General features: G+C 37.6%; 1 long non-coding RNA gene across 1 annotated transcript in view; it reads left to right on the forward strand.

Moving 5' to 3' along the window:
• The window catches only part of LOC137767320 (uncharacterized), a 48008-nt gene that overhangs the window by 19175 nt on the left and 14782 nt on the right, over positions 1–14051 (forward strand). The window lies entirely within an intron of this gene.

Raw genomic sequence — 14051 nt, forward strand, 5'->3', positions numbered from 1 at the left:
CAGAATATCACCAGTCTAAACACAAAGATACAACCCTTGTCTTGGTTCCATTAAATCCCCAGAAAAATCCCTAGCACATAGAAGGCACTTAGTAAATATTTGTGGAATGAGGTATTCAGGGTTAGCAATTACCTTTGGAAAGGATCTATGGTGATTAACAGAGCAAATTAGTGTTTAAGAGAGCCCAGACAATCACCTTAATGGCAATATCATTATATTTTATGTTACCCAGTAGAGAGGGATAGCCAGCCTAAAATGCTTTGGTTTAAATATTTTGTTGTTTTTTAAACTCCCTATTAACATGTCCTGGGTATAAATACAGTCAGGCTTTTAGATTTCAATTTTATTTCTACAGAAGGATAGGTATATATTCCAGGCAGTAGTGAAGAAAAACAGTAAGCCTGGTCTTAAAGGAATAAGGATTTGCCTCCTTAACTAAGATAGGCTTAAAAAAAAGCACTTCATGAAAATCAGGTTTCTGAACGGAGCCAGGGCGGGGATAGGTGGCAGAACGCTGCCCCCTTGTGTTTAGTATTAGAACTTACAACCTAAGTGCCCACACAGATACGGAGAACAAACTAGTGGTTACCAGAGAGGAGAGGGAAGGGGGAGGGGCAAGATAAGGGTAGAAGATTAAGAGATACAAACTTCAATGTACAAAATAAATAAGCAACAAGGATATATTGTACAGCACAGGGAAATATAGCCATTATTTTGTAATAATTTTAAGTGGAGTATAATCTATAAAAATACTGAATCACTACGTTGATCACCTGAAACTAATATTGTAAATCAGCTATACTTCAGTTAAGTTAATTAATTAATTAAAAGTTCAATCTGGAAAGGTAAAAGAAAAGAATGCTGCAGTATTTGGAAAAGTACACATAAATAATCTTCTCAGAGGAAGAGATTGAGAAAACTGCCTCATTTGACTTCAGTAACACTAGCAATCCTAACAAACCAGCCGGCAGCGCTGGATGGAGAGCAAAGATTTTAGACATTTAAAATTACTTAAAAAACCCACCAACAAATACATATTGAACATCTAGATGGAAGTCATTGGAATGGAGGTGGTGTATAAGATCATGGAGTCCCAAGGAAGAATTCCACACCCCTAAATTTGGATGGTTCTTTGTAGGGTTTAATTGCTCCTACTTCTCTGCAAGACAGGGAGCTTTGTGCCGACGACCACCCTTCCTTCAAAGCCTTACCATCCTAAACCCCATGCCTCAAGACTGTCAAAGAGTTGATACCACCTTGCCTTGTCTGTTATTGAGAACTAGTCTAATATTGATAACAATACCTAACATTTTATGGAATATATACATTTGCCATGCACTGTTCTGTGTGTTTTACATACATTCAGTCATTCACTCTGCATAATGACCCAGCGAGGGGAATATTAGTATTGTCTCATTTTACAAGTGAGTAACCAAGCCACGGAAAGATTACTCTGTTACGAGGTACCCACTGGTAAGCTGGCGAGGCTGACTACTCACTCTGTCATGCTGTCTCTCGATGACAATAGCTAGCCGGAGGGCCTCCAAAAATTGTTCTGCAGGTTGTTCATTGTGCAAGGTTGCTGCCCAAGGGAGCTTGGGAACAGTAATCCAATCCCCACTCAGCTTGCCAAACTGTAAGCCTGCAGGGCTGCATCTGCCCAGAGAGGTCTTTACCTAATTAGCACAAAGGTGCTGGGAGCCAAGTACTGAATTGAATGCTTTGTATTATCTCATTTCATCCATTTGTCCCCAAGCCTCTGCCCATTCTGTTTTCAAGACCCCAGTGCTTCCTACACATGCAAAGAACTCTGTATTGCTTATGTTTTAAGAACTTTAGGGCACATGAATCATTTGTAGACCTACCTATGAACACCACTTACTTGCTTTGATTTTTTTGTCTGTCAAAAGATGCTCCAGGTGTTAACTGCTTGGGCAGCTTTAACTAAGCAACTAGGTCAACTAGGGGAGAATGCATAACTTTGAAATAAGCTCTTAATAATTTAAAACATAAACGATTTTAAACCTATATTTTCTGCATCTTTAGTAGCAATATTTGTATCCAGTAAGTTACTCATTTTGCATACAACAAACGCTTCTTTTTTTGTTTGTTTGGTTGGGTTTTTTTGTTTTTTGTTTTTTTTTTTGACCGCCAGGCACTATTTGGTAATGAGAATTCAATAAACAATAAAATTATTGTTACCCTAAATAAATTCCTAGTCAAATAAAGGAGAAATATAGGAAATGGAACTCACTTATTTATCATTACATATTTAAGGGTTATTATATGTCAAATTCTCTTGGGCACTAAAGGTACAAAGAAGCTCTTGAACTATTATCACCAGACAGGACAAATGCTTCTCATACTAAAATATATTTCAGTCAAGTCAAAGTTACCTCACCTAACTAAACTAAACAAACTAGGAGTATCCAGTACAGAGATCACTTACTTAAAAGTGCTGTAATTTCCTCACAGAATCTTCTCGGACCACTCTCTCTGATGATAGTCTCAGGAAGATACTCAAAATGGAATTGCTTTTTAAACTGTTAAAATTCTTGAGAAGCCCTGAGCTTAATGACACTGACTACCTTAAAGAGAATAACATTTTTATGCATAATATAAACACCAATGAGTATGCATCTTTAAGTCCTCAAAATTAGTAACAATTAGCATAGTGCCTCCCAGATTACAGTGCATTTTCACAGTCATTTTTCATTTGATACTCATAAAACCCGACAAGGAAGGTTTTAATTTACTTTCATCTCTTTCTAGAGGATTAAGCAAGACCAGTGAGATTTGTCCATGGTCCTTTAGGTAATAGGCGGAGCCAGGTCTATAAATCAAACCAAGTATCATGTAGATTTCACAATGACATTACAAAATCCCCTATAGTATTTTGTTATTCCAGTCTTGACTGGGGTATTATTATTTACTGCCAGCTTAATAAAAAGATTCAAGCTACAATAATTCAGTATGAAATAGATATTTTAAAAACACATCTGAAAAGTAATCTCTACTTACCCAGAAGCCACTGTTGCTTATAACAGCATGTAATGGCCAGATCCACGACATATTGTATGCTGTAGTGTCAAAGCATCCATAATGGCTGATTCATTAGGACTCATTTGGCTTTGCAGTGAAAGCAGTTCTTGATATAATTTTACAGTGTAATTTAGTTAATTTCACTAAATAGTATTGGGACAGACCAGGAAATTCCCAAGAAAGTAATGCCATCTAGAGGTAAAATCAAGCAGATGACATATACCTGCAACAAATTGCGAATAAAATATATAGAATAGTTTATTTAACCATAAAAAGGAATGAAATATTAATACGTGCCACATCATGGATGAATCTTGAAAATATTGTGCTAAGTCAAAGAACCCAGACACAAAAGATTATGGACTGTATGATTCCATTTATATGAAATATCCAGAATAGGTAAATCCATAGAGACAGAAAGCACATTAGTGTTTGCCAGGGGCTAAGGAAGTAACTGCTTTATGGGCAGGGGGCTTTCTTTTGGGGTGACGAAGATGTTTTAGAACTAGATAGTAGATGCATAAGGTTGTGAATATATTAAATGCCCCTGAATTGCTCTCTTTAAAATGGGCAAAGTCGATTGAAACACTTCTGGAAAGGATTCACCATTCTAGATGCCATTAAGTGAATTTTGCCTCATTTTAAAATGTTTTAAATAAAATAAATATATAGACTGTATTAATCTGTAATACCTTCATTTATACAAAACGAATGTTAAACCATATGTGTCCTGTCATTTGTTGACTGAGGCAATGTTCTAGGCACAAAGAGAATACGAAGATGCATAACCCAGTTTCTATCCTTAAAAGCTACAAGTCAGTGGTGAAGGGTTGTACGTTCAAAAAACAGGACTAAATGGTGGGACGTGATAAGTGGCATAAGGGAGAGAAAAGATAACTACAGGCATACCTCAGAGATATCGTGGGTTTTGTTGGAGACCACGGCAATAAAGCAAGTCACATGAATTTTTTGGTTTTCCAGTGCATATAAAAGTTAATTTACAATATACTGAAGTCCTTTAAGCGTGCAATAGCATTATGTCTAAAAAATATATACATACTCTATTAAACAAAATTTGTTTATTTTATTTTTGGCTGCGTTGGGTCTTCGTTGCTGCGCGCGGGCTTTCTCTAGTTGGTAAGTGAGGGCTACTCTTCGTTGCGTTGTGCAGGCTCCTCACTGCGGTGGCCTCTCTTGTTGCAGAGCATGGGCTCTAGGCACGCGGGCTTCAGTAGTTGCGGCGCTTGGGCTCAGTAGTTGTGGCTCGCGGGCTCTAGAGCGCGGGCTCAGTAGTTGTGGCGCACGTGCTTAGTTGCTCCACAGCATGTGGGGTCTTCCCGGACCAGGGCTTGAACCCGTGTCCCCTGCACTGGCAGGTGGATTCTTAACCACTGTGCCACCAGGGAAGCCCTACATACTTTAATTTAAAAATACTTTATTGCTAAAAAATGTTAACCATCATCTAAGTCTTTAGCAAATTGTAATCTTTTTGCTGGTGGAGGGCCTGGCCTTGATGCTGAAGGCTGCTGACTGATCAGGGCAGTGGCTGAAGGTTGGGGTGGCAGCGGCAGTTTCTTAAAATAAGAACAGTGAAGTTTGCCACATCAATTGACTCTTCTTTTCATGAACGATTTTCTCTGCAGCATGCACTGCTGTTTGATAGCATTTTACCCACAGTAGAACGTCTTTCCAAATTGAAGTTAATACTCTCAAACCCTGCCACTGCTTTGTCAACTACGTTTATGTACTATTCTAAATCCTTTGTTGTCATTTCAACAGTCTTCACGGTATCGTCACCAGGAGTAGATTCCATCTCAAGAAATCACTTTCTTTACTCATCCATGAGAAGCAACTCCTCATCTGCAAAAGTTTTATTGTGAGATTGCAGCAATTCAGTCACATCTTCAGGCTCCACTTCTGATTCTAGTTCTCTTGTTATTTCCACTACATCTGCAGTTACTTCCTCTGCTGGGGTCCTGAACCCCTCAAAGGCATCCATGAGGGCTGGAATCAACTTCTTCCAAATTCCTGTTAATGTTGATATCTTGACCTATTCCCATGAGAATGTCCTTAATGGCATCCAGAATGGTGAATTCTTTCCAGAAGGCTTTCAGTTGACTTTGCCCACATCCATCAGAGGAATCACTATCTATGGCAGCTGTAGCCTTATGGAATGTGTTTCTTCAGTAATAAGACAGTTGAAATGACTCCTTGATCCCTGGGCTGCAGAATGGATGTTGTGTTATCAGCCATTAAAACAATATTAATCTCATTGTATATCTCCATCAGAGCTCTTAGGTGACCTGGTGTTTTGCCAATGAGCAGTAATATTTTGAAAGGAATCTCTTTTTCTGAAGCAGTAGTTCTTAACAGTGGGCTTAAAATATTCAGTAAACTATGTTGTAAGCACACATGCTATCATCCAGGCTTGTTGTTTCATTTATAGAGCACAGGCAGCGTAGATTTAGCGTAGTTCTTAAGGGCTCCAGGATTTTGGAATGGTAAATGAGCATTGGCTTTAACTTATTGTGTGATGAACTGCATTAGCCCCTAACGGGATAGTCAGCCTGTCCTTTGAAGCTTTGAAGCGAGGCATTGGCTTCTCCTCTCTAGCTATGAAAGTCCTAGCTGACATCTTCTTGCAACAGAAGGCTGTTTTATCTACGTTGAAAATCTGTTGTTTAGTGTAGTCACCTTCATTCATTATCATAGCTAGATCTTATAGGTAACTTGCTGCAGCTTCTACATCAGCCCTTGCTGCTTCACCTTGCCTGTCCAACTTGTGGAGGCAGCTTTTCCCCTTAAGCCTCATGAACCAAAACCCCTGCTAGCTCCAAACTTTTCTTCTGCAGCTTCCTTACCTTTCTCAGCCTTTGTAGAATTGAAGAGAATTAGGGCCTTGCTCTGGATTAGGCTTTGGCCTACGGGAATGTTGTGGCTGGTTTGATCTTCTATCCAGACCACTAAAACTTTCTCCATATCAGTAATTAGGCTGTTTTACTTTCTTATCATTCCTGTGTTCACTGGAGTAACACTTTTAATTTCCTTCAAGAACTTTTCCTGGGAGGGGGGAGAGAGAAATTCTGCCATCTGTTTTAAATTCTAAGTGCCGCAACTGCTACATATCTTAAATAAATATTTAAACCAGCTGCCAAGACAAAATTTGGTTAATGGCATATTTTTAAAGTATCTAATTCCGAGTGTGATATGGAACAGAAGTATGAAGATTTTTAAAAAGGCTGGAAAGCCTTTTTCAAGTAGAATGGAATGCAAAGGTCAATCATATGCTTATTTTGTTTCTCTACTAAAACCAGAAAAGTTTGCCCTTCCTAATCATGCCAACTGACTTTTTGAGTCAGTGTGTGTTATTAATCGCCATCATAACCCTGACTTAATTTAAACACAAAAATGTGGTGCGGTCGTGTGATTGGAATGTTCTTTATAGTCCCTGCCTTTGGGGGATTAAAATACTAACTTTAACTTTTTTTTGAAAGAGTGGTCCCCATTCCCCAAATCAGTTCCTTCAGGAAAGTGAAGATTATTGAAAATAAAGTATTGGGGGAAAAGAAACAAAAAAGAGAGAGAAATAATCACTATGCAGTGTTGATTCTGGAGGCAGAATATGTGCTTCAAAGTCTTGACAAACAACCCTGCTTGGTGGGCCGGGTGGGTAGCCAGCCATTAGAACAGCCAGCTGAGATTTTAAGAACAAAGAGTCTTGGCTCAAGTGATGTGATTGGTCCAAATGTCAAAATCATTTGGGGATTTTGTATACCCCCTGTTGACTCTTTGTTTAAGTGCTGCAAGGAAGCTCTAGGAGGTCATAATTACATGAAATACAACAATTAGTAAAAGCTTGCTTTGAATAGTTTTTTAAAATTTAAAAAATTGTTTTTATTGAAGTACAGTTGATTTACAGTATCATGTTAATTTCAGGTGTACAGCACAGTGATTCGGTTATACACGTAAATGTTTATGTATATATTTTTTCAGATTCTTTTCCCTTATAGTTTATTGCAAAATATTGAGTAGAGTTCCCTGTGCTATGTACTGTTGGTTAACTATTTTATGTATAGTAGTGTGTATATGTTAATCCCAACCTCCTAATTTATCCCTCTCCCCACCCTCCTTTTCCCTTTGGTAACCATAAGTTTGTTTTCTATATCTGTGAGTCTCTTTTTGTTTTGGAAATAAGTTCATTTGTATCTCTTTTTAGAGTTTTTAATATAATATAAGTGTTTATTAATGATAAGATATAATAGCAATCTATGAACACATATTGAAAGCCATGAAACAGCTGTATAGACATAGATGTAGATATATGTATATACCTTTGCAGTGAAATGATTCATATACCTTAAGCTTTCAAAATGATGGACCTTTCAGAATAATAGAGTGTATACAAAGCAAAAACAAAAAGTGGGCTTTTTTCCTTAATATTTTCACTTCATCATCACCTCCTTAAGTGGGAAAAAAAACATGCTTTAGTTTTAGATAAATTGAATGACCCCGGGGAGAACATTTTTAGCCATTACACAGTAAGAGTGAAGAAAATATGTTTATTTTAATGATCTTTAATTTAATATGGTACAGGTTTTTCAAAATAACAGTGTTTCAGGATATGCTGGAAATTAATACACTTAAATACCTAGGTGAATAATATACCTAAATAATTAGGTATATTAATAAATATACCTAAATACCTAGGTGAATAAGTGACTTGCAGTCATTGGGAATTTAGAGTAACTCCTCTTCCTGAGCCTGAAGAATTTATTTATTATTATTATTTTTTAATTAATTAATTTATTTATTTATTTTTGACTGCATTGGGTCCTGGTTGCTGCGCACGGGTTTTCTCTATTTGTGACGAGCGGGGGCTACTCTTTGTTGCGGTGCACGGGCTTCTCATTGTGGTGGCTTCTCTTGTTGCGGAGCATGGGCTGTAGGCATGCGGGCTTCAGTAGTTGTGGCTCGCGAGCTCTAGAGCGCAGGCTCAGTAGTTGTGGCGCACGGGGTTAGTTGCTCCGCGGCATGTGGGATCTTCCCCGACCAGGGCTTGAACCCGTGTGCCCTACATTGGCAGGCGGATTCTTTACCACTGCGCCACCAGGGAAGCCCAAGACGTGGAATCTTTTAAGTTTCTGTGCAAATTGTCCTTAAAGTTTCCAGTGTGTTTGCAGAGCACTTCAAAAATGCAAAGTGTTTATTTAGTAACCAGAGATGACAGCAGTAGTAAGTGCAGGCTGACCTTATGAAGATGCTTTTGTTGCTTCCGTACTTGGAGAGAGAATAGTGGCTCATCCGAGATGAACCTCAGACAATCTTAAGCAGAGTAACTGCCCAGCTAAGAGATTCCTTCTTCCCTACAAACTAAATTCAGAACACCAGAAGAGGTATTAGAAAAATGTGGGAATGGAACAGAAATTGAAAACCAAGCTATAAAACTGTGCTATTTGTGTCTATTGTTTTGAAGGGTGTCAGTCATTATGTAGTGGCCATGGTTGATTAATGTCTATGTGGTGCCATCATTTTTAACAGAGACAGCAGTTGGGCTTATTTAATCAGTCGCTGATCATCGAACAATGTTGCTTTCCTGCAACTGGGTGTGACCTGCCAGAGAATCAGGAATGTTTATTTAAATGTGGATATGATTTTTAATGTTAGTAATAATATAACCTTTAAGACAGTGATTCTCAAATTTTAGGTTTTTAAGGATTATTTCAGAAGATCTTTTTTCATGCATTCTGGGACCCCAATCTTAGACATTCAGATACAGATCGTCCAGGGAGAGGTCCCCAAATAGTCATGTTAAACAAACTCTCCAGGTTATTCTGAGGCACGTTGGCCTATACCACAGTATAAGATATTCTGTATGCTGAGCATCTCCTTCTGTTAAAGCCATCTGACATCTGAGACGCTATGAGTATTTAAGCAATTTAACTCTGGGCTAAGTTATTGAGAACATAGGATTCCATTTGAAAAAGAAAACTGTCTTTGACCTACATCATTTCTAGGGACAAAAAAAAAATTGAACAGGAATAAAAATAACTCAATAAAGAACTCTTCTTCTATCTTTAAGGATGACAGTGGATTTAGAAGACATGCTCTTCCTAATAAAAATCATAATCAAGACAAAATGATAGGTCATTTAAATATTAATTAACTATTGAAAAGAGGTTTATTTGCTGATACTAAAAATTGCATTCCTACTAAAAATTTTAAATCTAATGAGAAACACTTAAAAACCAAATACCATAATTTCTATATACCTCTCTTTCAAAATTTAATAATTAAAGGATTAATTAAAAATCACATCAAGATGAACTGTTTCATGAGAAGAATAAATTTTCAAAAGTAATATCAGAGCTCAGATATGTAAGTTATTGACTAAAATAGAAATTATTTCGAATTATAATAGAGAAAATTGGTACAGAAGTCAATAATTATTCCATTTTGCAAAAATAATTTTGGCATGGGTCTTCACAATAAGCCAGTATTTTGTAGACTCAAGTATTTCTTCTTGGACAAGATGAAATACAGATCATTTTAACTGCATAGAAGTTTAGTCAATGAGCTTTTTGTTTTGTCTGTTTTATAAGCACTCTAGTATGTGCAAGTCTAGTATCAATGCTTGTATAGAGTGTGGTGGAAGTGTGACTAAAGAAGAAAGAGAGAAGGCCAAGTAGGGGAATGTTAATATTAACTGAATAACAAAGAAGGAAGGCCCTTGAGCTAGGACCTCAGACCAGACAATGTGAAATATTGAGCCTGGGTATGAAGAAATTTCAATGAGATGAATGATAGGAGTGATAGTTACACAGTCAGACATTGTGTCTATATAAAATCCCTTTTGGAAAATGGAAGCAAATATCTGGATCATTTGGACTCAAAGAAGCCTTCATTTTTCCCAAAAGGCCATTTCAAGATTCCTGATGATCGGTATGTGATCGTGGGCATGCTCCTTTACCTCTCCAAACCTCAGTCTTTTCTATAAAATGGAGACAGGAATCCCCACCGTGTTCATTTGCTGGGTACATTAAAGGAGGTCATGTACACGGAATGCCAAGCACATGAAAGGCTTAATCCCCCAGAGCTGTCACTGTTATGAGCTCTTTTCCATGTAAACACAATTTATTCTCATGTGATAACTTTATAAAGGGCAGGCTCAATGCTCAGTTCTTAGAATCACAGAAACGCAGGTTTGGAAGAATGTTAAAGGTCTTCTCTGTCACAAGCCCTCCCTCTTCATCCGGTGCCAGGTCAGAACCTGTGAGTGTTCAAGAGAGTTTAAAGCAGGCTAGTAAGTTGGCTCCTTCGTAACTGATATTCCCTAAACAGTTGTTCAACATTTATTTAGGAATTTAAAAATTAGAATAAAAGCAAAAAGTTTAATTTCCACTTCTCATACTTGGTAACCTTGCTTTGGGCAAAGCTTTTAGCATAGTTTTGCAACTTACCGATTGAATGATCAAAACTGATTTCCCCTGAGTTGAAATGTAAGACTCCATCATTGCTTCCAAATTCTCTTTTGCAGCACTGGATCAATAAGTAAAAGCTGACATTAAAACATGAGCTTTAATTAACTAATTAATCGATAGTTAACATTATATAATGAGTTAATAAATCTTAAAGTTTGCATGCCAGTGTGTTTGGAATTTGCTTGGGATCCGAAAACGAGACTCAGTTCGGCGTTTTCTTTTTAAAGCAATTCTTAATGTCATATACCCTTTTAAAAAGGTAAATTTCTTATATCCAAGGGTGGTTATATCTTGGTAGTATCTTTCTCGATGGCCACTAAAATAGATTATGCTGCAGGTGAAATGGTCCTTAAGGTTCCCTGAGACCAAGCTTTGTAATGGACAGGGATTCCTCCAGCCTGATTTTGCTGAGGCAGTCGTCATGGTTAATTAACAACCTCAGTCATGACTGCCACGGACAGCTGAGGCCAGGCATGGAATGTAGAAACACAGGCTAAAGGACAGGAAGAATTGCATAATTAACTAAATGTTCAGGGCAGAGTCAACAAAACAGTTGTTCTGGACAACCAACCCATTTTCTCTGCAGTTGCTGAAAACTGTGTGGGTAGGATCCACAGATAATTGGCTCCCTTCTCCATTTCATTTTGCCTGTCTAAACATTGCATAAATAATTACTTGATAATTTCAATGTTGATGTTGGCATGTGAACAGACAGACAAGAGTAACTGCTTCTTTCAAAATTTATAAATCCAATATAAATAGTAATCAAACCCCAAAGGAGAATGCTTAAAAATATTCCTGTTTAACATTCACAATCCCATTTAACTTGCCTAATTTCAACCCACACACTTGTGGAGCTTAATACAGAAGCACTCTTGGCCTACATTTAAAATAATGTAACATTTGACGAACTGTTCAAGTATTGAATTTAAAAATACACTCTGCATAAATTATGGTTCTCATATAAGCGCCAGATGCATTACTTGCAGGATTAACTTGGGGTTTATCTCTTCCTCAATGCACCATGTATACACACTCACACAAGCATGCAAACACAAGAAAAATGCTAGAAAACATAGTCTGAGAACATACCATGAAAAAATATTTAATAAGTCAGGGTAAGTAAACTTGAGTAGTCAATGGAAAACAATTATTTTAAAATTTAAGTTTTCTTTAAAATTACAATTTAAGTATCTCTTAAAGGTACACAAGAAGACATAGACCACCTGCCTCACTCTGGAACTAAAATAGACATTCATTAGCCACATTATGGCAGCCAAATGGCATTAATTCTTTACATGCTGAACCTGGTTAAAATAGCAACAGCAAAGTTCATGAACAGACTGAAGGGGAGGAAGAGAAGAGAGAAGAAAAAGTCTAATATAAAAAAAGTCCAATTCTTTCTAGTTGTTTTAAATCTAAGGGAAAATAAAAACTCTTCTTAAGCTATAACTGCAAAACTTAAAAAGGAAATCCATTTGTTCAAAAAAAAAGAAACCTTAGGCAACTGGGGCTGAGGCTGCTGGCATTTATTATTTATTACTGTAACCACATCAACTCTGCCATACACATTTGACTAAATGCACTTGGTTGTTGTGTCTGAAAATGTTCCAGGAATGTACAGGAGAAAGAAGGTAGAAAATCAAATACAATGAGTAGAATATTTTACAAAACTGAAAATGACACCAGTTAGGTTAAAATAAAGAACAACATCCAATTAACATACCTAATTTCACTTTTGTGCTGTATTTAAAGGATTTTTTCAACCTTCAAATTTAACTTATTTTTGAAAAGTAGCTTTACTGAAATATAATTCACATACCATTTAATTAATTCAGTTGTTTCTAGTTGAGTTGTACAATCATCACTTCAATCAATTTTAGAACATTTTCATCACCAAAAAAGCAGCCTCATAACTATTAGCAGTAAGTCCTCATTTCTTCCAAATCCCCAGCCCTGGGAAACCACTAATCGAATTTGTCTCTTTGCCTAGTCTAGACATTTTATATAAGCGGAATCATTTTGCTCTATTATCACTTTGAAGCCAGATTAGTTCTAGTTTCACTTTACTTGACACTCTTTGATGGCTTCACACTGACTACAGAAACATCTTTTACATGGAATACGAGTCCTTCCATAATCTGTTTTCTTCTCTCCTAGTACCTGCTTTCTCTCCCACTAACCACACTCCGGCTGAAGCAAACGGCGTCCCGAATAAGCCAGGCTGTTTCTTCTCTCAGTGCTTCTCTCATCCTGCTCTCTCTGCTCGGGCAGCCCTACCCTCCTGCTCCACTCGGGGGTCTCTACTTGTTGGCTAAGACTCTTATGAAAACTTTTCTTGCACCCTCCCCTCCAGGAGAGGGGACCAATGCCTCCTTCAAGGGCAGTTTTCTACCCTCACTTGGGGGACTTCGTATAGGACCTGGTCCCCGGCTACTCCTAAAACTGCATTTCCCACCACTCTGCCCGTTGTTTACTCCAGGCATACTGGCCTCCTTACAGGTCTTCACAACCTCCATTCTCATTTTCCAGGAGTACAAGTATTTTCCCCAGGTATTTCCACGGGGTGTTCTCAGCTTCATTCACCTCTGCTCCAACGTCACCTCCTAAGACAGATTGTCTTTTAGCACTCTAACCAAAGAAGTTTCAATCCCCTTTTCATTTTCTAAACAGAATTACCTCCCTCTGAGGCCCCTCTACCTTACTTTTTCTCTTTGTAGTACGGATGTAACATTATATAATTAGGAATGTATCTGTCTTCCTTTCCAGAATGTAAGGTCTGTGAGGATGGGTCTGGTTTGTTCACTGCTGTGAATATTTGTGAATGAATGAATGAATGACACCTGTGACACTTAATTATATGTGTTGGTTTAAGACTTCTGTCTTCCCCGCACTGGACAGCAGGGGTTGAATCCTATTCCTCCTAGTTTACTCAGTGCTCCTTCCTGGCACAAAATAACTTCTTAATATTCCTTGTATGACTGAATGATGTCAAGTATAAATTACCTGTAACAATGGTTCCCAACAAAGGGACTCTGAATCCATGTAAATATGGAATATGGAAGAATACATAAGCTGAAGAATACAAGTAAATCTTTCCACGAGCCCTTTATCTGAAACTCTTGAGACCACTTCTGTTTCAAGATTCAGACTTGTTCCCTACTTAATTAACACCTCTGGTAGGGTCTGGGGCAGACCCTGTAATCAAACACATTAATAGCTTTGCAACAAAACATGTGAAGAGCCCTCCAAAGAATGATAAATAATGCTCAAATCAACTTTTTCTGTCGTGAATTTTTGTCAAGAGAAATGTTAAGAGTTTGGGATTTTGAAGTGTGGATATGGGGCTGTAGACGTGTACTAGCATATGCAGATCTGTGTGATGCTTTATGCTAAAATGGATTCCCCACATTCCAGTTTAGAAATCACCGATTTAATGCATTAACTTAAAAACATCTGTTTTTTTCCCAGCATAGCTAGCATTAATGAAGCTTTTACTGTGTGTTAGCCCTTGTGCTAAGCTTCTTAAAT

This window comes from Eschrichtius robustus, chromosome 7 (genome assembly GCF_028021215.1).
Source record: "Eschrichtius robustus isolate mEscRob2 chromosome 7, mEscRob2.pri, whole genome shotgun sequence".
Lineage (NCBI taxonomy): Eukaryota > Metazoa > Chordata > Mammalia > Artiodactyla > Eschrichtiidae > Eschrichtius > Eschrichtius robustus.